Source organism: Delphinapterus leucas, chromosome 15 (genome assembly GCF_059928025.1).
Source record: "Delphinapterus leucas isolate spDelLeu-1000000601 "Yukka" chromosome 15, BTC_Dleu_Yukka2, whole genome shotgun sequence".
Lineage (NCBI taxonomy): Eukaryota > Metazoa > Chordata > Mammalia > Artiodactyla > Monodontidae > Delphinapterus > Delphinapterus leucas.
In genome coordinates this window covers 85,378,022-85,406,003 of record NC_143143.1, presented here as the reverse complement: position 1 = coordinate 85,406,003, position 27,982 = coordinate 85,378,022, and the positions used below count along the sequence as shown (strand labels likewise).

The following is a 27,982-nucleotide window of genomic DNA, read 5'->3' as shown; positions in this document are numbered from 1 at the left end:
CATTATTCCAAGCCAGGCCACCTGTCCCACTGCCTGATTTCGTCAAATTTATTGGAAACAAAACTATACATCAACAAAAATCTATTTTTCATGCAAAGGTTGGTAGTTTTCTAATTTTTTTAAGATAAAATACACTTAATATTATGAAGACTCCACGGTTTGGGTCAGAATCTTACGTTTTTACCTTATGGCCTCAGAAGGGTTCACCCAGGATGCTAACTGCAAGAAAGAAATGTTATGAATATCAAAATGCTCACCAATACGCGAAGGAAGGTCATTTCTCTTAATTATTAATCAATCGTTTAACAGTCCGTTCTCAGAATGTGGCCGTATCGGTCTCCCGTGGCTGCTGTAACGAACGACTGTAAACCGGGGGCTTAAAACACCAGCACGGGACCCTCTCGCAGTTCTGGAGGCTGTGAGTCTGAAATCAAGTGTTGGCAGTACCACCATGCTCCCTCCAAAGTGCCTGGGAAGAATCCTTCCGTGCCTCTTCCGGCTTCTGGGCATTGCTGGCGATCCGTGGCGTTGCTCAGCATGTGACTGTGTCTCTCCAGTCTTTGCCTTCGTCATCACAGGGCCTTCTTTCCTGTATGGCTGTCTCTGTGTCCAGATTTTCCTCTAACAAGCACAGATGTCATTGTATTAGAATCCACCCTAGTCCAGTACAACCTCATCTTAACTAATCATATGTGCAAAGGCCCTCCTTCCAAATAGGTCACATTCTGAGGTTCCCAGTGGACATGAATTTCTAGGGGACACTATTCAACCTAGTAGAATGGTAAATAGAATCCCCAGACCCATGGTCACAAAACACTCCTTCACTGGAACATGTGAAGTCAGACTGTCCTTGTGGCCTTATAGAGGGCCCAGGGTGTCCCACCCTGCACCACCTCCCATGGCCCTGCATCTTTCCTGTTAGTTAACATTACCTGGTTTACTTAACGTTTTATTTTTTTATTCAACTGACTCACTTTCTTACTGAATGTATTTTTACAAGAAACTTGATATCTCCACCTTCATAAAAACAAACCTCCCTCGCCTGCACTATAAGGTGATCTTAGAAATCGGTTCAGAGAAAGCGTGTTAGGCACCCAGCAGCTGTTGCTGTCTGCCAAGGCTCCTGTCTTGGGGAGAAAGGCAGATTGGCAGGTGGGAGACAAGCTAGCACCTCCAGGAGCCTTTCTGCTTCTGTGTTCAGGACTAACAGAGCTGGAAAGGCCAGGGCTGGTATGCACGTGGCTGGTCCCTTGGTGCCATGTCCCTGGGCCACCTGAAAGCATCTCCCAAACATGTCTGCACTTGGGACCCACTATCAGAATGACCACAACCATGCCGTGAAGGTAGATGGACCTGCGTCCACTTGAGCAGCCTTGAGCTTCAGGTTTCTCCTCAGTCAGTGGGATTTACTGTTACAGATCCAACAGCCAAACTTCTGGAAAGAGTGCCCCCCCCATCTCCATTCACCCTGTCATGCTCCCCTCCGTTCACTGCAGATTGGCCTGGACCCACCCGTCACCCACAGCAGCCCCTTGCTCAGGCCAACATGCTTCTCCTGACCTGACCCTTCTTGGCCGCAGAGGAGCAGGTGACTGGGTTGATGGAGCCCATGGCTGGTCTCTCCTCTCAGCTGGGACCCTCAGCTCCTGGCTCCGCCCTGCCTCTGGGAGCTGCCGTTGGTCTCGTTCGGGGCCCATGCATATCACTGGTCTGTCCTCAGCCTCCCCGCTCGCTGCACACGTTCTCAGAGTGATCGAGCTGCCCCGAGGCTGCCCCTCCCATCAGCAGCCATGCACCTCCAGGACCAAGCCTCCGGCCCTGGCTCTCTGGCTCTGGCATCATTCAGCCAATCACCTCCGCAGCCCTGCTCACCTGGGGGCTCCCCTTCTGGACTTGGCTTCCACTTCACTTCTCCAGGGAACCTGGCCGGTCCCCACTCTCCCCGCCGTGTGCTGCTTCCCACCCGCACTTCACTTCCTGTGAGAGAACTCAGCCTGCTTGTTTGTCGTCTCCTGTTGACTTCACTGCAGATCGCTGCTCGCTGAGAACCCTTCTGGGGACAGCTGTAGCTCCTGTCCCAGCACACTGCGGGCTCCAAGTGGCTGCTGCTGATTATTCATTCATTCATCCATTCATTTATTTGTTTATTAAAAAATTGGTGAGCGTCTACTGTGTGGCAGGCTCTGAATTAGGCGCTAGAGATTCATAGTGAATAAAAAAAGCGACTGTTGCCTCCCTCGGCTCCACTGGCATTTACATTCATGGGAGGGAACACAGACCATAAACGGATAAATATAAAATATGTCAGGTGGTGACAAGCACTATGAAATAAGCAAAAGGCAGGATGAGGGACAACAGGAGCGCGAGTCCTGTTTAGACGCGGGGAGGAGAGGTTAACTGGCAGCCTGGGCAGCAGTGGGAGAGGGGACAGCCATGTGGTTAGTCGCGGCAGGGGGTGGGTAGGACACTGGGGGAGGCGGGAAGGCAGCTTGTCAAGTTGCCGATGCAGCTGCAGCGCAAGAGCAGTGGGGGATGTCAGTGAGGTCTACAGGGAAGGTGGGCCGAGCCCTGTAGTGCCCGCCTTGGGCCAAGATCACCATCAAGGGATCCTTACACCCCACTGTCCCTCCTGAGCTCCTGAATGAGGAGCCGGAGGTCATCCATCTGTTAGCAGGGAAGGTTGGCAGCTCAGATAAGTGAGGCTCTGAGGGTGGGGATAGGGAGCCTGGGTGCCTTCCAGGCCACACCTCCAGACTGCACACACCTGCAGCCCTCCTGGGCCTCCCAGGTGCCAGGTCAGCCAGGACCTCACCCACCTCTGCCAGTAGAGAAGGCGCTTCCACCAGACTCCAAGCAGATTTTAGCATAGAGAATTAAAGCCTGGCTGCGCCTGTGGCCCATGGTGTACGCTCTGCATCTGCAAGAAGGAAAGTTCAAGAGAGAGAGCAAAACTTCAAGAGCCCGTGGCCTGCTGGTGGCGAGCAGCTCCTCGCTTCCCAGCCTCTGGGTACAATGAATCGCCTATTTTGAAAGGTCTGTTCTCAGGCAGGTGAGGGATTCTGTCCTGTGGTCAGCAGCAGCATAAATTAGCGGCTTCTTTCAAGGGGGTTTATTTACTTAGCAAGTAAATTGGGATAGATCGTCACTAAATTTTGCCAGTTGGCACATATGATATTTATGCACTTAATAGCTTCATTAAGGAGGTTTCCGGGAGTATATTACTGAGCAAGCCTATAGATCATTGGGCGATAAATTTAGAGCACTCTCCTTAGCATTTATCTAATTTGGCCATGGTTTTAATTAAGTGTTTCATCTAATGATTCCCATTTATGTTTAATAAAATTTATGGTATAAAAACAAGTTATCAAACCCCAATTTATTCACGTTCTTTCAACTGAGGTGGCCGCCCAAGAGCAGCATGTGTTACGAGATGAAAATTTACATTTATTAGAGTCTCAGTGGCTCTGAAGGGGGCGCTGGTCAGAGGCATCTGACAAGCTGTCAGAGCCTGGACGTCACCTTCAAAGCCATTTGCCTTGAAGGGGAAGAAGATGTGGTAAAGTTGCCCCGTGATTACAGAATGACGTCGTCTAAGCAGCTCCCTGTTTCTGGAAATGACTACAGAACTGCAGGCTGGTGGCACCCGTCCTGGGTGTCTCCGATCCTGCCTCAGGTTATCTGACAAGCATCCTCTCCAAACCGCATCCGCCCTGCAAGTCCGCAGCCCATGAAAGGCAATCTCACATTGTTCTTTAAATGTGAGGGCCCCGTGGGCCTGTGGGGCTCTGACCAGAGCTCTCCCTCCAGATGCTGCCCCTTGTGTTCCCGGCTGATGGCCACAGGCAAGCCCCCAGCACCGCACCCCTGTCTCCCCCATCTCTGGAATTGCTGAAGACCTTTCAAGGTCACACCCCTCCCCTAGGCGGTCCACAACCAGTGACCAAGTGATGTGGGGTGCAGACCCCTGGCCCATGGCCCCAGCTTGGAATAACTCTGAAGGGCCATCTCTGCTCCAGAGCACCCCCCAACCACAGGGTGACTGAGGCCTTGGTACAGCTTCATCACAGCCCAAGGCCCCCTCTGCCCAGTTGCACTGCCCCTGCTTCCTCAGAGGGGTGGATCCTGGGACCAGCCTCCAGTCAGCCATTTCAGAGTCCACTTCAAGGAGACTACGAAAGTGACAAGTCCTGTGGCCTCCCAGCGCCTCTCGGTGTCCGTGCTGGGCAAGCACGCTGCCCTCAAAGGCCTACACAAGAATGTTCACTGCAGCATTTTTTGTGAAATAGTGAAAAACATAAATCACCCTAAAGGCCCATGGAGGCTTTATAAAATGTGGAATATCTCTACAGCACAAACTCTCCTGCAGTTAAAAAAGGATGAGGTGGGTCTGTGTACGATTACGTGGAAAACTCTCCAAGCTGTGTTGAGTTTCCAAAAAAGTCAAAAGAGACATGATGCCTTTTATGTCAAAACAGAACAACACAATTTTAGACATTTTCTGTGGAGATACATAGATATCTAAATGCTTAGAACATTCTAGAAGAAGATACAGAACCAATAACACGATTATTACCTCTGAGAAGGGATGAGGTTGGAGAATGAGTGACGGGGAAAGGGAGGTGGGAGAGTTGGTCAGAAAGGACTTTAACCTCACCTGGAATGCTCCATTTTCTGTGGTTTTTTCTTCTTACAAAAGAATATATTCACATGTTGATAGCTGAAGTAAATATTAATTGCTTTTTTGAAAGATGGCCATATAATATAATTTTCACTGAATTATATAGATGGAACCATTTATGAGGATGAAAAGGAAGCACATCAGAAATACATAGATGCCATTTAAGTGTCTGCTTTGCTCCTCAATTAGAGGAAAATAATTCGGTTACTTGTGAAAAGAAAGCAGACCAAGAAAATATGTCTAATCCACTACACCAAGCTGTTAATTTACAAGAATCTTCAAAAAGCTTTGCCCTAAACCTTGGGATTTTCTTTTTGGAAATTTTCCATAACACTGGTGGTTTCTAAGAGCTGAATAAAGCTGGGGCCCATCAATTTAGTTTTCTCATTCTTGTAACATAGTATTTTTTTTCCTTTTAATTTGCAGCCACTTTTTAATACCAGTAGAGTTGAGACAACTCATATTTAATATCACTGTGTCCATAAACTTGGTGCAAGGTACAGATTAATTTTCACAGCCTAAGGAGGCAGACATCCATTGGAGAATAGCAGAACTGAAACACTGGTGGAGACCACCTAGCCTAGCCCCGTCGTTTTATGTACAGGGCAAAGGATTAGAGACAGCAAGTGATAAAGCTCTTCAAGGAAAAATTAAGTTTAAATCATATTATTTAGCACAGACAATTGCAGTGGACATTTATGTTTTGTCAACTCAGCTACATTCTCTCTGTTTTCTAAAAGCAGCCCCAATTTTCATCTATGATTGGCTACATGATTTGTAGGTCCCAGCGCAAAATGTAAATATGGGGCCCCTTGTTTAACAGTTTTTAGGAACTTCAAGATAATGACAGCAGAGCAGGAAACCAAGCACAGGGCACTTCTGAGCACAGGATGGGCCCAGGCCGCACACTCATTTTCCTCCATATGGTGTGGGCACCACACTGACCACACCCAACGCTAGGGCTAGAGCACGTGACCCTGTGCTAAACCAGCCCCTGCATCACATTGCCCTGGCCACACTGAGTAGTTCTGGGGTGAGCATGTGAGCCAGATCAGAGTAGGAAACAGATCAGAGTGCTTTCTGGAAGTTCTATTCCCTTGATGTGGACTTTGGACCATGTAGCCCAGTTGTTACTGGCAGCCTTCCTGTGACCGTGAGGAGAGACCTGTCTTGACAGTAAGGCGAACACACAGCAGACTGCAGAGCTGAGCTAGGAGCCCGAGACAACCTGGCACTGATCATACCTGTGAAGCCCTTACAGCAAACTTCCCTATTATATGATCCAAAACGTTTCATTTGTTTACACCATTTTGAGTTGGGTTTTCTGTCACTTGCACCCAAAAGCATCCTCTCTGGTACGAGTTCCCTCAGATTGTTAAGAGTGTACATTTTTCACAACCTTTTTGTGGAAAGCAATTTGGCAATGTCAATTAATATTTAAAATGTTCATGCCATGTGCCCCATGAATTCTATTTCTAGGAATGAATTTATCCTAAAGAAACTATCACCCAGTTATGCAAGGACATATTTTTTAAAATGGTCTTTGCAGCATGGTTTGTAATTGTGAAAAATTGGGAACACCTATGCTACCATCGATACCAGTACTAATTAAACTATGGTCATTTCATTTTTCCAAACAACAGAGAAAAGTTGAAAAGAATGAGGTTGATATGAACTTCCCTAGAAAGGTATCCACAATTTGTTAAGTAAAAGAAGCAAGCTGTAGGAGAGTGTTTTCGTTTGCTCTCAATTTTGTAAAATAATGATGAGGTACTACCACATGCCTACTGAGAAAAACGTTGCTGGAGAATTTGGGGGATTAAATGGAGGGGATTTCACTTTACAGAATACATAAACATTCAAATTCTGCAGAAATTTAATGAGGATGTATTGCTTTTACACTTCAAAAAAAAAAAGGAAAGGCATTTGAAATTACAAAGTACGTAACTTGGAGGTATTTGACCATAAGTAACTCTGTGACGCTAGCATTAAATAAACACCAAAGACCCAAATCTATTTGTCTTCGTGCAGATTCTCCATGGAGTGAGGACTGACTCCAGAATGTTCAAGAATGCACGTGAGGGCCATCCCTAACACCAAGGATTCACATGTCCTACTGATGTTAACAGTCCAGAGGGGTCCCTGGTGAACTGAGGTACCACTTTTCTTGCCTGTTTTCACATGATCACCATAATATGTTTCGAATGTGTCTTTTATCTGAGAATTGAATGTTTCTAAGACATAGAGGGTACCCCCTACCTTACTGAGCTTCCAATCCCTCATTCCTCAGTGAAGGTGTAGATGTTTACTGAGCATAATTTATTCCTATGGTTCAAGCACTGAGGAAGCAGTGCTGAGTGTGTCGGTCACGGTTCTCTCCTCCTGGAGCCCAGTGGGCAAACAGCGGGGAGACAGATGTCAGGAGCGGTGGAGAGAGGCAGAGCCTTGTGGCCACACGTATGAGGCTCATGCAGCCCGTGGGACCACAGAGCCTTCTGGAAGGGAGGCATTTATTTCCAGGCAAAGCCTGAGATGGGATGAGTCATCAGGGATATAGGTCCACCTAGCAGGGGGACCCACATGTGTGAAAAGAAAGAAGAACCGAAAAGAAGGGACGGGACCTGGAGAAACTAGGTGAGCCCGTCTTGCCTGAGCGTGGGGAGTTAGGGAGACACGTGAGCCTGGACAGGAAGCACAGCCGGGTGGGCCTTACAAATGCCTCAACATCTTGTCATTTCTTGTAAGGAAAATGCAAAACCACTGGGAGGTTTAGGCCAGGAGTTTGTGCTTATACTTGTACCACAAAGGGACCGTCTGGCTGTAGTGATGGTAGTGGGTGGTAGAGGAACCGAGCTGGTCCAGGCAGGGATGACGGAGGCCAGAGTAGGGTTCTGGGTGGGAGAATCAGCCCAGCTTGGCAGTGGACTGGTTTGAGCTCGTGGGGAGGCAGGCAGGAGGAGCCCAGCTCCCGTCCTTCGCTGCCGTCCCTGAAGATGGACAATCTTTGTTAGGCCCCACCTCTCACCTTACGTACTGTCCACTCCCCAGCGAGGGGCAGTGGGACAGGTCAGAGGCAGGGTCAGCTACAGAACTTGCCATCCCAGTGCAAAATGAAAATGTGGGCCCTTGTTCAAAAGGTCCTGAGAACCTCAAGCCAGGCCCCTCTGAGCACAGACAGGAGGGCAGCCCCTGGTTCACTGCAAGGGTTAAGCAGCGGGAGGATTCAGCAACCACGCAGGCGAGAAGTAGCTCACAGAGACCGTGGATTGTCGGAGGAGGGACAGGGTGTAAGGCGGGCCTCTGTGTTCCGAACGCATGATTTCCCCAAGCGCAGCGATGGCCTGAAACGGTCGGGGGCAAGCTTTCTCCCACTTGAAAAGCGATACTCATCAATTTAAAAAAATGCTTAAAAGCTCTAGAAATGCCTTCCTTTCATGCAAGCAGTCCTGCTTCAGTTGCTTCAAGAGCCTCTCCACTCCCTGCCCGTCAAGCTACCGGGATAATTTGCATATCCGTGAGCAGAAGCTGCAGCCATTTCTCCCGTAAAACAATGGATCCATATATAAAGGCAGACCCTGCCTTGGCTTTTAATTTTCATTTTTAAAATCATCTCTATTCAGAGGGAATACCCTCCAGGACCTACATCTCATAGAAGGAAGCACAGGCTTGAAGGATTCTCTGACCATGAAACTAGATTGAATGGGGTTAGTGTTTTTACTGCAGTTGTTATTTTTCTGTGAGTGCTTTGGTTACAAATATCCATAGGTTTTGAGTGATCTGCCCTAAACCTTTTTTACCCATAACCCCTATTTGTTTTCAAGTGTTGTTTGCTTTGGTTTGATTTTCAGTGCATGATTTCACACAACAGGAGGTTTTTCAAGGCTGTATATATAACGTTAGAGCAGAAACTCCTGTGTCTGAATTCCGGGGGCCCCTCAAAGTGATCAGGCCACCTTCACAGGCCGTATGGTCTCCCTGTCTGCATAGGCAAGAGCTCAGCCCTCACCTTGTGCTCCTGCTGCCGCCGGGCCACAGCTCTGTCCGGGTGACTTTCCCTGTGTCTCAGGGCTGCCTGCCCTCCAGCAAGCAGACAAGAGGACAAGCACAGGGTGAGGGAGGCTGCAAAGGTGTGTGCAGAGGGTCCATTCTCCGGGAGAATCCAGAGAGGGTGGGGCTGGAGACAGTGAGGAGGAGGGAAAAGTGACTCCAAGGAGACTGTTTGGGTCTTCAGACATCAAACTTCCGATCAGCATAGCAACAAACAACCATCACCAAAAAGGACAGATGGATCATCGAGCGCAGATGTGTGTGTGTGTGTGTGTGTGTGTGTGTGTGTGTGTGTGTGTGTGTGTGTGTGTATGGCGGGGGAGAGCAAGGGAGGGAGGGAGGAAGCACTCTGATTGTTAGGCTCTGTTTTATCTGCTTCCTCTCAGCCATCAAATCTTTATCATCTCACCCCCTTCTGCCCACTGATTTCAAGCAGGGCTCCCCGGAAGGCTTCCCCATGCCCCCCCACCCCCACCCCAGTCCCTCCACGACCTCTCCATGTGCCTCTCCCAAGGTTGTCATTGGAGTTGTTTATGGGGCAGCTGCATGGCTCGCCTCTAGGGGGCACCATTCACACAGGACACAGCCCAGCAGGTGTGCAGTGAGGGGGCCTTGTGTCTGACCTCCCATTAAGAAAAGAAGCCAGACCTCCGCGGTTCTGAGTTAGTTCCCAGACCCCCCATCCAGCACCTGGCACTGATGAAGCCCTCAGGAAATGAACGTCTGCTAGTTTCTATCATCAATAATGAATAACAGTAATAAGTAATAGAGCTGCCTTTACGCAGAGCTTATCTGAGCCGGACGCTAAGCTGACGCTAACTCCCACCTGGGAGGTCAGGGTCATGATACCAGCCTTGCGTCGAGATCCCGGCAGGAATGCAGGGCCTGAGCTTTCAGTGGCAAAAGTCCTCCGTCTGTCTCACTGAGGTTGCTGCTGTTCGAGACCCACTCCACTTTCCCTGGACGTGGCTCTGCTCCTTCAGCTTCCTGTCTGACGCTCCTGACCTAACCCTTCTGCTCCCCTCCCCCTGCCGTCAGCACTCAGCAGGAACCACCACTCATTCCAGGAGTTTACTTTCAAAAGACTTTCATTTGGATTTACAAGAAGGTAACAGAAGCCCTTTGATCTCAACAAGGCATGTACTGTTTCGTTCCATGGTTTATGAAACAATTTTAGACTAATTATTTCTGACAACTGGCAAATGTTTGTAAACTTCTTCAGTAAGGAAGCAGCACAATTATGTCTTCCTCTGACAAACAGAAAGAGGTTTTCCTTTGTGCCATGTGGCTGATGTCTTTCCTCCCCCAGGAGAATTCTGAAGCCTTGATCTTCTAAGGCTCCAATTTCCACTGAGATACAGAATTAATGAAATCATCCTCCCAGCCTTCTGAGTTAAATTTAACTAAGCAGGTGAAAAGTGCCTGTGGTGGGAATCTTTCCCTGTGGGTTACATCTTTTGTCCTGTGGTCATGATGGTCAGGGTCAGGCGCTGGCCTTTTCCTGCCTCCGGCCCCGCCACTCTTACGGCCCTTTGTGTCATTTCAGTGTGTCTCTGCCGATAATTGTACGCTGGTGATAAACAGGCCTCTCAATTCAATAGAACCTGGATTCTCAGTCAACTTCGGCGTTAAAGAAAATTACCCCAAATCAGGACTATTTGCAGTGTGACAGGAGCGATCCTGGGGCCTGCGGAAACCCCCAGATCCCTGGACATTATAAATTCAAAACCATAGAATTCCAGTGAGGTAAAGTGAGGCCCCAGGGCTCCATACAACAAAGAGACAGACTCCGGGCTGTCCCTCTGAGGCCCGGCTCACATTTTAATACCCTTTTGATTATTTACCATTGTTAATTCAAGTATATGCACCGCAGGCAGGTGGAAATATTGCAAAGTCAACCAGCCCTTAATCCCTAGCTAATCCCTGGTAAACTAACTATATCCTTCCTTTATTAAAAAAAAAAAAAAAGAAGAAAAGAAAAGAAAAAAAAAAAGAAAAGGCATTCTGAATCTTTCATTGAAAACAAATTGCCAAGGTGAATAAAAGACCTTTTACTTCCCTTGAGACCAGTGCATTAACTTCCACAATCCGGTCGAATAAAAGAGATCACTCTCTTCTCTCACGTGTTTTTCCAGGGCACCAACAAAGTTCTTATTATTTTCAACATAAATCTGTTTTGCGATTTTTGAATGAAAAATTCCTTTTCGCCCCTTGGACTATATAAGAAGAAATTCTTAATACTCACCATTAGGGGTCAGCCACAAAAGCAGGCACCAAAAAGTGGAAACTTTGCCAAGCCGGATTCTTCTCCAAAAGAAAACAAAGACAAACTTTAGATTCTTAAGTTTTAAAATGTGACCGGAAGAAGCGGATGCAACAGGAATTTCTAACATCACCTAATCAGGTTGCTTCCACTGGGGCAGGAGCGGCAATGTCTCAGGATGGGTTGATTTAGAAGGAAGAGAAGCCCACTCAAACTGGCTCAAAAGGGAGCGTATTCTGAGGAATCTTATGGAATCCAGGAACAAAGAAAAGGCCAGTCTCCAACAGGACAGGCAGGAAACAGGAGGCCTCTGGGACCTTGGGCAGCCCTGTCTGGGCGCCTGGGACCCTTCCCGCCAGGCCAGGGCCCCAGTGCAGTGCCCAAAGCCCCCCATCCGGTTGTTCCCCAGCCAAGTAATTCTGGGGCTAAGGACAATGTCTGTTAGTCCTCCCCGATGCAGTCACCTGCCAACATCACAGATTTCAGCCCATCTACACTATCCTTGGCTTCGTACTGCAGGGCAGGAAAAACTTACCCTGTACCCTTCTTGGTTATTTCACTGCTCTAATAATCAAATTAACATAGGACAGATTAACAGGAGAAAAAGCAAATTTAATTACATATGTGTGGGGTACCCATAAGAATATGAGACCCACAGACAGGCAGTTGAGGCTTATGCACAATTCTGAGCTAAGGAGAAGGACATGAGGGGGTCTGGACTTCAAAGGGGAGGAAGACAGGAAACTGGGAAAGCAAATGTTTGGTAAACAAATGTTCGCCACACCAGGCTGAGACAGTGGGACACAGAGAGGACTCTGATCTCCAGGCCCTGCCCCCCAGCTCCTCAAACCTACCTCATGCTCTCTGTAGTCCCCTCTGGTCAGAGCTCTCTTCCTGGACCAGGCCCTCTATCTACATTTTTTTTTTTTAACATCTTTATTGGGGTATAATTGCTTTACAATGTACATTCTTTTAGGCACTTAAGGGAGAGGTAAAAAGAAGTGAGCCTTACATTTCTTAAAAAGAACCAGCCCCCAAAAATCCTCATGGCAAAGAGACACATTTGGGGGTGGCAAATTTTGCTTCCCTACAGTATCTTCTCTGAAAATCTATAATTAATAAAACAATGTTAAGAACAAAACTATAACCCCCGATTTGTCAATGTCCATCAAAACTACAAGCTAATGTTCTCTTTGAGCTGGCAGTGCCTAGCACTGCTGCTTCCCGACTGGCTCACACACGTGTGGGCTGATGTAAGTGCAAGTTACCTCCAGTTGCTCTGCATCCAGTATCACAAGATGAGAAGCAACTTAAGTGTCCATCAGGAGGGAATGGTTGATGAACAATAGCACATCCATACAATGAAATTCTATGCAGCAGAACAGAGCGAGGAAATACACAAATAGGGAAAGATTGCCAGGGTATATTATTATGCAAAGAGGGATGCAGAAGACAGGCCTGTATACAATGTACGCTACCACTGTGTGGAGAACGTCTACTCACACCAGGTCGTATTTGCATAAAGTCTTTGGACAGCTGCACTGAAGCGAGAGTCAAGGTGTCACGTGGGTGGGAGCTGGGTGGTGGGAGACTGAGCTGGGGGGCAGGACTTTCGATATGCACCTTTTCATATACATTTCATTTTCAGCCAGGTGAGTGTATTATGTGCCAAAAATAAACAAATAAATGATACATTAAACGGAAGTAAGTTGCAAATTCCAAAGAACATTCACTCCTATAAATGGAAAAGCAGTACCACTTTCCTTAACTATACATAACCTTAAAAACAAATGAAACACAACCAGTGTTACTGAATTTTTGGCCTAGGCACCTGCAGAAGCAGCCACCCCAAGGCCCTCTCTCTGTGTCAGAAAGAAGGAGTAAGGGGTGTGAGTGGTGATCTCCCAGCACCAGCCAAGGCTTATGTGACGCCACCAGGTCGACAAAGAGCTGAACAGAGTGACTTCCTCGTCATGTGATTTATGTCATTTTATGCCATGTCTGTGAACCACTGACGATGACCCGATGTGCCTGAACTTCGGGAAACTCAAGCAGCCAGGAGCTGCTGGTTCCTTTCCCTCCTCCTTTCCCTAGAGGACAAGTTGCCTTAATGAACTGAGGCACCAACTTGGTCCTTGTGGCCACTTGTCTTTTCAGAACACTGTAGCGGTTGGACACAGCTCTTGAGCCGACTAACAAGTGGCACAGTCAATGCACAGCAGTTATTAAGGGTGCCACAGTCCCCTCTTCACCCTGCACCCTCTCCATAGTGAACACCAGAGGTGTCAACAGCTGGTTTGGGATGGTGTCTCGCTGACAGGTAAATAACTTATTTGATTTCTAAGGGGAAGTTTACAGTACATGCGATCAGTTGCATCCATCTGCATTCCACAGACAGCCGTCCTCCATCTGTTGGGGCCACAAGTCCAGGGCTGAAGCAAACAAGAGCCCAGACTTGGTGAGGTACAGAGCACCAGGGCTCCCTGGAGCCAGGGGTTAGATTTGGGTTTCAGAGGCCCTGCATGGGAGCCGCGTGGGGAGCTGACTGCGAGGTGGTGTCCTGCCCGATGACAGCACAAGACATTTGACTAGCAGCTCTGTCTGCTCCCTTTGTTATTCACCTGAGTTGCTTCTGACAAAGCGGCAGGAATATGCCAACAGATGGAATATTCCACAGACCCTCACAGCAAGGCTGCCAGGCTGGGGGACACTTGGTGAGAAAAGCTGTTGAAGGCTGAACTCTTCCCAGAAGTTTGATCTGCTGATACGTGGAACAGTGCAGGGAAGGCTCCAGCACGGCGTGACCAGGACACTTGGCTGCTTTGCGATTGCTCTGGCCTTCCCCAGGCTCTTTGTGTCTGTCCAGCCCGCAGGCTGGCTTCTGTGAGGGATGAGAGTGGTTCCAGGACCTGGGCTCCACGCGAATGAACACAGCACGCCATCTGGAGGGGGATGGAGCTTTTATCTCCCCAAAGGCCCACCACAGCCCTGGGTGTCACTCAGGCAGGACTAACCGGGGCGTCTCTCTACCCTTGAACGCTTGCTGCAGTGTTAGCCTTTATCAAAACGTACCCTGGGGTGTGTGGAAGCCATAATTCCAAGCCCACTCCCCACAGCACACACCCCTCACCAAAGACGAGGGAGTGAAACCGCGTTCACCACTGGAGGCAGCAGGGGTTTCACTGTAATTCAGATTATACCCTGACCACCAGTACCCCCGTCAGCAGCCACACTGACTCAGCACGCCTGTGCCGCCGTCTCACCACGCGCTCCGCGCGGGTGCGCCACCCTGACGTCAGCCCAGGGAAGGGCTTGCTGAGGCTCAAGCAGCCCACTTGTTCCCGAGCTGGCATTTCCGCCCAGGTCCCATCTCCCATCTCCAGGGCCTGTTTCCATGACTTCTTTGCTATAATGACAACAGTCCAGAGCACAGGAGTTTTTCCAAGTAATAAAGAGGTGCATTAAGACTGAGCTACTCACAACAAAGATCCAGCGCAAACGGGTGTCAGCAAATAAAATGGGAAAGGAGGGACTCATTGGCTCACAAATGAAAGTCCAGTCCCAGATGGATGCAGTTGCTCAAATGGGGACACTGGGAGCAGGCCTTCCTCCTTCTCTCAGCTGTGCTTTCGTGGGTGGTGGCTTCAGTCTCAGGACCCTGTGTTCACAGGGAGCTCCCTGCCTGCCCCCATCAGCTTAGCAACCCCAACCGGGCAGGAGAGCAGCCTCCAGACTGCTTGGACTGTCTTGGGTAACAAGCCCAGCCTTGAACCAATCACTGAGTCCAAAAGTTTAGAATATGTACGTTTGCCAGAGCTGGTACTCCTGTGAGTACCATGTAGAGGAACAGTAGAAAAGAGATATGCCCCCAGGAGAGAACGGAGGCTGGCCTCGCAGAATTGGGGAGTGGAGAACAGATGGAATAAGACAGCAGAGAGCAAGAGCACGGAAGGGAGAGGACTTCCTCTCCGGTGAAGCCAGGTTTCAGCAGCGCACTGCAGCCAGCAGGCTGTGGTCACCTGCCCCGCCCGTCCACCTGCCTGCCCTGGGCTGGCCCACTTCCTTCCTCTTCTCTCCCCTCAGCAGGCAGCCTGGGGCCCAAAGGAGGAGCCAGTTCTCAGCAAATACAGAAAACGGGTGGAGTTCTCCCACGTTACTCTGGACCACACTCTTGCACTCATTTGCACTGGTCTTCCCTTCCCTCTTCCAAGTTTGCTCTCAGGGAAAGCCCTGCCATTCGTCGTTCACACCTGAGTTCAATGGTTCCCAAACTTAAAGCATCTAGGAACCCCCTACGTGAATTATACCAACTCCACGTACAACCTACGCCATTTTGTTTCATGTTTTTCTTCAAATTATCTCATTTTTCAAACTTAAATACACCTACAAGTGAAACTTGCCACAAATAGAAAGCAATAATAAAATAGTAAATACCATGAAAACCAATGAAGATTATTAAGTTCTGCCTAGGTACTGTGGCCTGTCCAACTCTGGGCCCCAAAATCCATTCTCCCTGTTGAAGAAGGGGAGGACATAGGACTGGAGGGCCGGTAAAGACGACCTGGGGCCCATCCACGGGACTCTCTGATGCTCCCACAGAGCCTGAATGGAACTGGAGGAGGAGCTAGTCCTGTGTGCACCATATCTAGTGCTGAGTCCTGAACATGTCCCTGGTGCTCCGTGCCCCTCACTCACTGCCTGGAAAAGCCATCCCGGGACCTTAACTCTGCTCCTGGAATGAACGAGAACACTCCATAGGGAGCCATTTCTGGCCCAGGAATAAAGCAATGTGCTGCACTCTTGGAAGCAAACCAGTGAATGCCTGGCCTGCAGTTTGTGTAACGCACAAACCTTGGAGCCCTTAATCTGCACTCAGATGCGTCCCCACCCCAGATCCAGACAGGGTCAGCCAGTGACTTTCGTGAACTAAGACAGAAGGTGGCCACCTCTCTCTTGGGAGTTTTAGAGCCCTTTCTCCTGTGGCTCCATCACAAGTCACCACTGTTTATGGAAGAGCATGAAAACAATCAAGAGGATGAGAGTTGCCCCTCTGCTGTTAGAGGGAAATGGAGAGCAAGATCCTGAGGAAACAGGGTTTCCGGGGAAGGAGGGAAAATAAGCTACTGCATGTCTACACAGCAAAGTCGCATGGAGCCATCCCAAAGAATAATGGGAATCTATAGCTGTTCTGTTAACACAGGAGATGTCCAAGGCAGAGAGAGAGCAAAGGAACCCTCTGTGGCTTTATCACATTGAGTGAGATTCAAACATAGACATGTTTTATAAATATCATAATATAGAGACATTTATTGGCACTTAACTGCATGCCAGGGTCTGTTTTGGGAATCCTATATGCCTTACTTAGCTCATTTCACCCTCAAAACTTCCCTGAGGGGCAGGTGTTATTTGTCCTACTTTACGTCATTGAGAATTGAGACTTGGTGAAGTTCAGTAAGTTGCAAAAGTTGTGGGGAACCTGAATCAGAAACGCTTCTAAGGCTCGAGTTGGCAGCTCTGACCACTGGACCACAGTGTCTCCCACAAGGATGCCACAGTGTGCAGGAGAGAAGGATCTGGAAAATCATACACACTAAAACATCAACAGCCCTCACCTTCAGGGGGTCCAGTGGAGAAGAGAGGACCTCTTTTTTCCCTTTTACTCTATATATTTCTGTGTCATTTGAAATTTAATTTACACAAACATATATAAGTTTGTATTTAAAACTGAATTGGGGTCCAGTTTCAGGAAAGATGGAGAAAGCACACTTTACCCTGTCTCTCCCAGGTTCTGTGCAGCTATGAAACCTAGACAAAAATTGCATTTGAGGGCTCTAAAAAGCACATAGTGGTAGGCAAATCCAGGAAGGAGAGCAGAATTTGAAGTACCTCCGAACTAGCAGTTAGCTTACTCTCCTTTTCCTTCAGAATCCCCAGCCTCAGCACAGCCTGAGACCTGGAAGCGGGCATCAGGACACAGACAGAGAGGACTCCAGAGAAGGCCTTTGATTCTGGCTTAAAGAACGGACAGGGAACTCTTCAGGCTCTGAAAGACTGCAGAAATCCTTCCCCCCGCCCCCCGCCCATTTTTTCTTGTCTCCATTCTCTCAGCCCCCAAGCAAGCAACAGTGGCAGAATTAGGGGCACACAGGAGCCAAAATCCTGAGGGTGGGATTCTTCCTATCCAGTCTGTGGAGCTGTGGTACCAGGAGTGTGGGGTGAACCCCTGTTGCTTTTTGTTCTCTCTCTGTCCTCCCACCACTTGGACCCAGGGCAGGCAGAGTTACAGAGACATATGCAGAGCAGGGTAACTGAATGCCAACATTCTGGATAAAGGATGGAAAAGGAGATCTCCAGGGAGTCAGAAAGCCCCATGGAGATTGCCGAGAGAAGGAGCTGGGGAAGCAACCCTGTAAGATGCTTATGAATCCAAGTGGCACATAGGAGCACCTGATCCTAATCCTCATGCCAAGTAACCTGAGAGCTGATCTGTTAGCCACTGGCCCCCGGGTGTCACACACAGGGCAGTTCTCAGAAGCAGGTAAAGACTCTGAAAACAGAGCTGATGATTGGAACTGCAGCCCATAGGTGGGTTGGAACTTGTGGCTTGGACGTAACCAGTTCAAATGCCTGCTAAAACAAAAACGTCAACGTTCTCCAAAAGTCTCCATAACCAAGACTTAGAGTCTCATAGCATAATAGTCAAAATGTCCGGGATACAATCCAGAATGATTCAGCTCATGAAGAATGAGGAAAATCTCAACTTACATGCGAAATGGTCATCAACAGCGCCAAAACCAAGATGGCACAGATGTTGGAATTTATGGCCAAAACTTTAAAACAATTATTATACAAAGATGCTTCAAAAAAAGCAATAATAAACATTTAAAAGTGATTAATAAATGAGGAAATCTCAAAAAATAAATAGGCAATGTAAAGAAGAAGCAAATAGAATTTTTAGAACTGGAAATATACAACTAGAATTTTAAAACTCACTGGATGAGCTCAAAAGCAGAATAAGAGGTGACGGGAGGAAAAATCAGATAAATAAACAGAAGTTATCCAATCTGAACAACAGAGAGAAAAAAATGAGTTAAAAAATGAAAAGAGCCCCCAAGACCTATGGGACATAGCAAAAGTTCTAGCCCTCATGTCATGGGAGTGCCAGAAGGAGAGGAGAAAGAATATAGGGCTGAAAAATTATTTGATAAATAATGGCTGAAAACTTCCCAAATTTGTCAAAAGATGTAAACCTACAGATTTAAGAAGCTTAGTAAGCTCCAAAAGAGATAAACCCAAAGAAATCCAGGCACATTGTAATCAAACCACTGAAACTAAAGTCACAGAAAAAAAATCTTGAAAAAGCCAGGAAAAAACAGTCTATGACCCATAGGGGAACAATGGTGTGAATGGCTTCAGTTTTCTCATCAGAAACCACAGAGGCCAGAAGGAGGTGGCACACCATTTTTAAAGAGCTAAAAGGAAAGAACTGTCAACCCAGAATTCTATATCCAGAAAAAATAACTTTTAGGAACGAAGGCAAATTAAAGATGTTCTCAGATGAAGGAAAACTAAGAGAGCCTACTGTGAGCAGATCTTCACTGCAAGAAATGCTAATGGAGGTTCTTCAAACAGAAGGAAGCTCAAAGAATCAGGAATGAAGGAAAAACAACAAAAATGGTAACCAGCTGAGTAAATACAACAGACTATTCTTCCCTTGAGTTTTTTAAAAAAATATGTTTACGGTTTGGAAATAGCTATTACAGCTTTGGATGGGTTTTCAGTGTATGTACATGTAATATATCAGACAACTATAACACAAAGGGGAGGGGAGTAAAGGGACTTATACAAATTTCTGAATTCTGAACACATCACTTTTTCAACAATGGCTCACAAAAATTACGAAGTAAATACATCTACAGCAGGCACCCTGTGCATTGTGCCACACCCCATGCTGGGCAACAGGGAGACTTTGAAGAACAAAATAGGCTCGTCTGTGAAGACTCTGAGATCCATCTGTGGACCAAATGCCTCCTGATTCAGGCCCCTTGGGGTCTGGAGAGAAATGGGCTTTGCCTCTCAGCTTCTCCTGGCATCTGCTCCCGAAAGCAAGCTAGCAGAGCCCTGAAGGTCACAGTTAAAGCCGGAGGCCTGGGGCTCTTAACATACTTTCAATGTGTTTGTTTTGCCAACTGTGCTTCATTTTTGCAGACTATTGATCAGAGTGCCTCCCCATCTCACACACAGAATCACAGGTTGATTGATGAGCAGAAAATATATGGATACCCACACACACATACACACACAGCATGTTGGCGCCCATTTATTGCTCTCATAAGCCAATATCACCAGCATGCCAGTCTGGTCCTCGGGAGCCCTGGGACCAAAGTGTTACACTCACAGCCAGAGCCCCCGCCTCCATCCCTCGGGAATTTTCCCCTCGCTGAGCTAGCAGCAGCAATAAATGATCTGATTTGCGATCTGTCCCTTTGCTCTTGGGACTGTAAATGCAGCTATAGTATATGAGGCAAAGGCCTGGGCTGTTCCCGGCCTCCCACGCAAGCAGCTACCCAAGGCTGTAATTTCACTTTATCTCTCTCCCATTAAAAAGCAATTCAAAGTGAACCAAGGCGAGTGAGGGCTGCCCGCAACTTCAGGAACCCTTGAACAGCACTTGCTGAAGGGCGGCTGGTGGACCACAGCCACCTCGTGCTAGAGGAATGAGAGAAAGGAAACTGTTTGCAGAACCACAAACTCGCAATAACAATAATACTAAGAGCAGCTGCAGCAACAATAACGCTGCTGTCTATGGACACGTGCAGGTGGCAGGCGCTGTACTGGGGGCCACAGCTACGTGACTCTGTTGGTCCTGTGAGACCAGTTTGCAGTGGAAGAATCTGAGTGAGGTGCAGTGAGGTCTCGTCAGGGAGCCAGGAGTTGAATTCGGCTCTGCCGGACTCTGAAGTCAGTGCTCAAAACTGCTAAGTGTTCCCACCTCCAGAACCTGCAGGGGTTAGCAGAGCCCCACCTTTGGATGCCTTTTTAAAACCGCATGGGAGGGCGCAGCTGGGGCTTTTCCTCAGCGAGCCGCTAGTAGCCACTCAGGGACAGGACCCAGGATTAGACCCGGCCTCCGAATCCCAGGTTCCTTCCACTACCTTGTGCTCCCCGGGGCTCCAAGGCTCTCCCCGCATGTTCTGCTAAAGCAGTTCCCAAGGAATTCATACCCAGAGTGACGCCAAAACAGATGGTGGCCACGCCGTGGGAAGGTGGGATTCCAGGGGCCAGGGAGCAGCTGTGGGCACAGAGGTGGGGAAGGGATGCTGACGGGCAGCACTGACAACCATGATTAAGACTCAAGAAGTGTTAGCACAATCGTCACTGTGTACTGGCGCAGATAAATCTCATGTTGCCACCAGAAGCAGAGGAGAATTTTTTTTAATCAGTAAGAATCCCCAAGAACAGTACAATTGAGAACACAGGCCCAGTGTCGGTGTTTATACACTAACTCCCTCAGCCTTCCACTCTGGCCGTGAGAAATCGACTCAGCTGAGACTCCGCGTGCCTGTCTGTGAACCAAGGACAAGGAAAATACCTATGCAGCTTGTTGGATGTTGTGCCGAGTCAGTAAAAAATGTACATAAAATGCTTAACGCAGTAAATGGGAATTAAGGATTGGGCAATAAGTGATAGCATAAGTAAGTGCACTCTTATTGATAGCAACAGCCCCGTGCCTTTTCGCGGGCAGTGGGCACTCCCTCCGTTGGGAGCCTACTTTTTGTCAAAATGTGATGCTGGTCAAATCTAGCAGCCCTTTTGGCAACTTTTTGCACCTTTCCCTTCCCTCAGATCCAGGCTTGTTATACACACTCGTTGTCCTGCCCCTAAGGAAGGCAGCCCTAAGTGAGTGAGTTCATTGTAAGACATGCCTTTCATCTTAAAGGGGGGAGGCTGAGAAGAGCAGTGTGGTGGGGCATCCAGCACCACGACCTCGACCTCGGAGTCCTGAATGTATTCCTCACGTTTCAAAGCTGTTGACTCCAGGCCCGGAGGCACAGCCCACCTCTCAAATGACAGGGGACGGAGCTGAGGTCCCCAGGAGGAAGCAGAAGATTTGGCCCAGGACCGACTGTAACTGATGCCATCTCATGTTCTTCTCACCTCGTCCCATCGCCTGGGTGACTCCCACTGTGTGTCACGGAGGCTGTTAAAAGACTCTTTCTGTTCAAGCGATAAAATCCAACCCCTTTGAAAGAGGACGCTGTTGGCCTGCGTTCAGCAAAGTTTAGGAGATCTGTCTTCAGGACAGACCAGGCTCATATGATGATGTTGGGATGCTGGTCTGAAGCAGCTCCTGGGCCCCTCGGTACGGAAGAGAGAGGCAGCTTCCCCTTAATTCAAGCAAAAGGCTCAGAATTAAGTCTTATTGCTTCTGACTGGCTTCATTAAGTCATGTACCCTTCACTCCTTCATTGTTGCTAAGGAGGGTGTGGCTCTCTGATGGACAGGCCTGGGTCACATGAACACCATATGAATGGTTAATCAGGGTCCATTCAAGGAAACAGAAGCCAGCTTAGATCTTCCTGCTTTCCGGATTCTGGGTAGGTTCAGCAAGAGGTGGGAGTGGCTTCCTGTGTTTCTCATCTCTGAGTTGCCTCCCGATCCCATTGGCTTCTCTGCTCTTCCATCACTGGTGAAATAACCCCGAGGACAAAGAAGAAATGGAAGGAGGAGGCGGCATTGCCAGAACACAGATGCCAAGGCCATCCTGCTGAGGTTGAATCATGGCTGGAGCTGGGAACAAGGCAGGGTGGCTGCCCAGTGGGAGCTAGGGCCAGTGCTGAGACCCCTTCCAAGGCTGCGAGAGAGCAGGGAAGCTCGGTTAGTTCTCTTCCTCCCTCCTTCCTCTCTTCCAGCTGTGTGCCCCATTAGCTGACGTCAGCTGGCTGGGAAATGTAGTTCCTCGTGATGCAGGGAAGAGCAGGGAGGAGAAGGAGTGGATGTAAGGGCGGGCGGCAAATGGCCACCCCGGCGGAGTTGTGGGTGGGTGGGTCCCCAAAGCAAACGGGGGCCCAGCCTAGGAGAATGGAGGCAGGGGGCAGGGCATGGCTCCTCCTCAGCGTCAGAAGGTAGTGGACCACTTTCAAAGCTCGTGCCCCAAATGCAGTTAAGGAGATCCACAGTAAATCATCCCAGTCAACAGCCAGTATCAGTGAAATTGGCAATATTTGTCTAGAACAAAGAGTTTTCTGGGGAAACACATTTCTAAAGTGCCACTTGGGAGGGAAGTGGCTTGAACCCACCCCCAAAGCACACGGTCAGCCCTGTCGTCCCTCGCTGTGACTTTGTGCGTGTCTCCACTAGGGTTCCTTGTCTTCCCCCCGATCTCGTTGCCGGAGAGAATTGAGAGAATGATAGTAAAGAGGTTTTCAGAATCAGTGAAATATCTTGTGGGTGCAACCGCACAATGCACCAAAAATATCACTCCGCTGCTGGTGCGGAGATGCCTGTCACGGGAACAGCCCGTAGCTTCATGGCCAGGCAGGGGCGGCAGGAGGCCGTCCCCTCGAGGCCACGTCAGGGTGGCTACGACAGTTTCCATCACTGGCAAGTGCAGAAGAGGAAGCCCCACCCCACAGGCCACTTCACAGCAGGGGAGGCTCGGGAAACCTGGGGACCCCTTGGTTCCCTTAAACCATCTGTTCATAACTGCAAGGGCCTCAGGCACAGAGACAGCCCAGTATTTCTGGGAAATTCCATTCTGGTTAAGACCGCAAAGATGTAGTTGATTTTGTGTATGACAAACACCCTACAAACAGGACTCGGACCCACCCTAGTCCTCATCAGACAGGCAGTGTTTCCCTGACACTGAGCTCTGAAGCCAGCTAACTGTGGAAGCCTGGGTGCATGCACCAGGCAGCGAGCCGGGATCCTAAGCCTTCCAGGAATATTTCCCAAGTGGCCACCTGGCAGGCCTTTGGGACAAAATCTCAGAAGAATCTTGAGAGAGCTAGAAATAAATATGGCACCAGCAGGTGAGAGTGGAGGCCCCGCTGTGGATCCAGACAGAAAAAGAAGAATTAATGAAGCAGAGGGAGTGGCAACAGTGGCATTTTAGGAAAATAACTGAGAAACGAATAGAATTTGTATCAAGGAGCAGCCTCAACACTTCACTGAGCAAGTGGTGTTGGCCGGTGTGTACAGACTGATTCAAGCCGCTGGGGTAGCCAGACCTGGAGAGGGAGCTGCAGTAGCCATTCTGTTACACATGTGCGTGCACACACACACGCACTCGCACAGCCCTGGCCTCCTCTCCACCTTGGCCAGGGCCTCCCTTGGGCCCTGGATGACACAGAGAGGAGAGAAAACAGCCACAGCCCGGCTCCCAGAACTGCAAACCTGCAGGAGCCCTCAGTGGCACAGTCTCCACGACTAGGCTGGCTGGACTCCTGGCCGCGGCTGTTTGCCCCGCTAGCTGAGGGTTGCCGGTTGCCCACGTTCCTGCAGAACGGGGGAGGCTGAGGGGCTCCTGAGTGGGGTGACTGCACCACACGCTCACCTGTCCCTCCACACAATCACCGCCGGAGGCAGGCCACCGCACCTGCTGCCTGGCCCGGGGAGTGGGCATGCCCAAGGCCCTGCCCTCCTCTGCTTCTGCTGTGTGACCCCAACACGACACCCTGCAGTCAGCTTTAGGTCCATCCTGCTCCCAGCTGCACCTCCTCTGGCCACGTGATGTGTGGTTCTCATACTCCAGAGTGGGGTTCTCCTGCCGGTGGCCAGGCCTGTGGCGCCCCATTTTCCGAGTACTTCCTCTCTACTCCCACAGGCCGCCTGCTCGCTCCAGTCCCGAATTCGCGAGTGTGCCTCCCAGGGCCTGGCACCCACTGTCGCCCCCACTGTGTGCTCCTTCTGGTCCCCACGGGCCAGTTGAAATGCCACCTCCTCAGAGAGGCCCTCCCTGACCTGCCGGGAGAGTCAGACGCTGCCTGTCCCTCCCATGCATCTGCCACAGTGTGAAATTATTTATCTGTGGCATCTCCTAACATCTGAAGTCTTTCTTTTGCTTTTCCATGAAATCTGAAGCAAGAACGGAGGAGAGACGAAAGTGACCTGCGGGGATGCTGTGAGCCTGGGTCTGGTGAAGGGCTCTCTGCTGCCCTGCACCCTCCACCCCACGGCCCGAGTGGGTGGGCAGGGGCCTGCCCCTCCGAGGAGCTGCCCCAATGATCCGTGGGGGGGTGGGGGGGGTGTCGCCAAACCACACTTACCCAGACACGTTCCAGCAGCCAAAGCAGACCTCCACGCTAGGCCTTCAGTTATCACGGCCTTGGTGGGGACAGCTGCTGTCTGGGAAGGCACCGTGGGAGGGCAGGCAAGAGACCAAATGACAGCAAGCTGGAGGCTGGGCCCCTGGAAGCTGGAGACATGAAAGGGAGGCGGCCTCCCCATCAGAGCCTCAAGAAGGACCACCTGCCAGGCCTCCTTCTAACCCAGCGCCGCACACGTGAGTCAGGGAAACGTGCTTTCCTCCCACTGAAACTGTTCTCTGTTCCAACAGAGATGAAAACGTGAGAGGATTGTGTGGGTTTAAAAAAATAACTCTTGCACAACAATGTGGATGTACTTACTGCCACAGAACTGTATGCTTAAAAATGGTTAAAATGGCAAATTTTATGTTATGTGCATTTCACCATAATTTTTTTAAAAAAGCAGAAAATGAAAAGCCAAAATTGTAAACATTTACCCAACCTTAAATGAGATGGAATGAAAATGTTAAAAAACATTACAGGTGATTTTTATTTTACTTATACAATAATGTGATTTCTAAATTTTCCATAAAAGTAGTCTTTTAACATTAGAAAAGTTATAAACACACACTGGTTTTATAGACAGTTTCAGAATTCTTTATGACTTCATTAACAGCAAAATTCCGTGCAGTAACTATAAACCAATTGATAATGAAAAATTTTAAAAAATAAGAAACAAACTATCAGGAACCACTAATGTTGATTCAGCTCTCACCACATAGCACTTTTCATTCTCTCACTCACTCGTGCCATGCCTGTTATGAGCTAGTTCTAGGCACAGGGACACTACAGGGGCCGCAGTGAGGTCCAGGCCTCCCTGTGGGCAAGTGAACCCGATGGCAGAAAGTGCTATGCAGAGCTGTAATGCGCATTGAAGGGGCCAGGCGTGCCAGGGACAGGGTGGGGGGTATTCCCTTAGTTGGGGGTGCCGGGGACATGCTCTCTGATGAGGTGGCATTTGACCTGAGACCGCAGGGAAATAAAAAAACAACCATGAGGCTATGGGGGATGGGGGGTTGGCAGACAGAGGGAACACCACATGCCAAGGTCCTGAGGCAGGCACGCAGGGCGGCAGGGGTGAGTGAGAAGGAGGCTGGAGGGAGAGGCAGGAGGGAGAGCACGTCGGCCTCTGGCCAGGCAGGGATGTGAGTTTCACCCTGTGATGTGGGAGGCCATTGGCGCCTCAGGGCAGAGAGGTAGTTTAGAGAGTGGGATTCCGGCTGCTGCAGGAAATGGAATGAATGGGGGCATGATGGGCAACACATCGTCGTTAATCTCACCCCACCCTCTCAGGAATCAACCTCGTGGAGATGACCACAGTCCCAAATTCCAAATCCCACAGCCCGAGGGCACAGAGCTAGGATCTGGGCCTCGACTGTCTGACCCAACACCCCACAGCCTCCCGGCGCCCACCTCCCCAGACAGGGCTGAAGGCCTCACCTTGCTCCCTGGAGCCCCTGCTCACCAGGCAGCCTCACGCAGGAAAAGCAGTGAAATCCAGCTTTTGCCCTTTATGAAAACCTCAGCTGTCTGCATCCCTCATGCCTTATGCCTTCCTAATCCCAGCAGCCAAGCATGCAGGGCTGAGGGTCGCCACACGGAGACGCCTCTGGAGAAGGTACTTACTTAGCAGTTCAGAGCAGGGGCTCTGGAGCCCAAAGACCTGGTTCAAGTCTGAGCTCCATCACTTCCTATTAGGTGAACTTGGCCAAGACTGGAGAGGAATTGGGGCCTTAAGTTCCTGGGCTGTAAAACGTAGGAGAATACCTGCCATGCTGTTGGAGGACCACCCGAGATAATTATCATGAGCTCTTAGCTCGGTGCTTCAACAAAGAAGAAGCTACAAATAAAGAAGAGCCACTTTCAATCTGATTAGACTCATTCTGGGATTAAATGTGCAACCATCCAGCGAAGTCCTGAAAGCCCTAACTTATTTAATCTCATCAGAAAACTCTGTAACAGCAAATATCACAAACACCTACTAGGCACCGTGCCATGCACCACAGGCTGGGTCACAGAAGTGACCTGCAGGACAGCAGAAAGGACAGCCCAGCATCTGCAGCTGTTCACCACTGGTCCCATTTTATGACTTTTATTTCCTTTTGGTTAGAGAGGTATTGTGAAAATGCGTTATTATTACCCCCAGGCATCCAACTACATATATAAGTTGCATGTTCTAATTAAATTTTCCTAACGTCACATCTGCTTGGCCCACTGCTTATTAATTATTGAATAAAACTCTCCTGTCAAGCTCCCTCGCCTGTCTCACCCACCAGCCACTGTTCCTTCCCGCCCCGCTCTCACCTGGCAGGCTGGGCCCTCGGGTGTCCCTGAGGATGGGTTCCCTTCGAGGACCCACTGTGGAGGCGTCCCCCTGTGACAGAGGGGGAGTCACAGGCAGAAGGAAAAGCGAGCGTAGCTGAATAAACATGATGAACCTGACGACACTCTGAAGAACCGGCGGGCCCTCCCGAAGGGGCTTCCAGGACTTTCTTCACCATCAAGGCCCTCCCTGCCCCAGAAGAGGCTTGACTGCCCCACTAGAAGAGGGACTTCCGGCCTGAGCCCCAGACACAGACATCCAGAGGCACCGGGCAGAGCAAATTTCCCAAGCCCCGGAAACCAGACTTTACAAGGCCCTGGGTGCAGGAGGTGGGTGGGGAGAGCCCACAGAGCAGCAGCAGAGAGCTCAGAGCTGCATCGCCACATCTTCCTGCTCAAGGTCATCGGAGCTGCACCAGCACCGAAGGCAGCCCGTCACCATCGCTCATCCTGCAGGGATGATGCCACTCGCGCCCGAGGCTCTGCCCACGCCCCCCTCCCCCCATCCAGTCTGCTTTGTGTGCTCAGCACCTAAGACAAGGTCCCCAGGCCCCTGTCCGGGCTTCGGGTGTGCCGACGACACTGGGGAGAAATACACGCCACATCTTTGAGTCCAGTTTAGTCGCCAGTAATCCCCACGTGGCCCAGGGACAGCACGTTCAGCTTCAGGTACATCGCTTCCCCCACCCTGGGGTGGCATTAAGGACCTGAGCTCACAGGTACCAGGCCCCAGTGGGGGAGACCCCGTGGCAGGCCCTCAGCCCCAGGGGCGTCTTCAGCTCCCAGATACCAGTGGTCCCCAAGCCTGGGCTGTCACTGAGCTCCAGGGAGCGCGCTCGGCTGCCCCTGACCATTGTCCAGTCCAGTGCAAAAGGACCCACAGGAGCCTCCAGGCAGCTCTCCAGGCCAGCCCCCTTTCCAGCCTTCTGCAGCAATCTCCATCTGTTTGTTGCAGCCGAGTCTCCACACAGACCCTGGCCAAGGAGGAGGGGATGTCTGCTTCCCCTTTGTTGAGTCTCCAGTTCACCTCTCCCCACAGGAATCAGGGCACCATGCTCCTTCCAGGTTCCTAGCAGTTTTTGCTTTTGGCAAGAGAAGTCACTAAAACTTCCTTTTTCTAGAGAGGAGAGGCTTAGAGCTCCCAAATGAAAGCTTGGACGCGTCCTGGGCTGGGAGAGAAGAGATACCAACCAAAAGACAAATTATTCTATGACACAGGGACCTCATCCAAGCCCCTGGTGGGCAATTCCCCTCCCTGTTTGGACACCTTTGATCAGCCAAGAATGTTCACAAACAGCCCCTGCTTCTGCCCCAGAGTGAACCTGGAATGCTTTGGGGGAACAACAATGGCTCCAACAGGAAAAC

General features: G+C 49.7%; 1 long non-coding RNA gene across 1 annotated transcript; it reads right to left on the bottom strand.

Moving 5' to 3' along the window:
- Positions 1-24: 24 nt before the first annotated feature.
- Positions 25-27,982, bottom strand: LOC111186701 (uncharacterized). The gene is made up of 3 exons (XR_002647920.3): positions 26,600-27,982; positions 10,971-11,029; positions 25-621 (listed from the first exon to the last, which is right to left on the bottom strand). It is a non-coding gene; the product is annotated as an uncharacterized LOC111186701 (long non-coding RNA).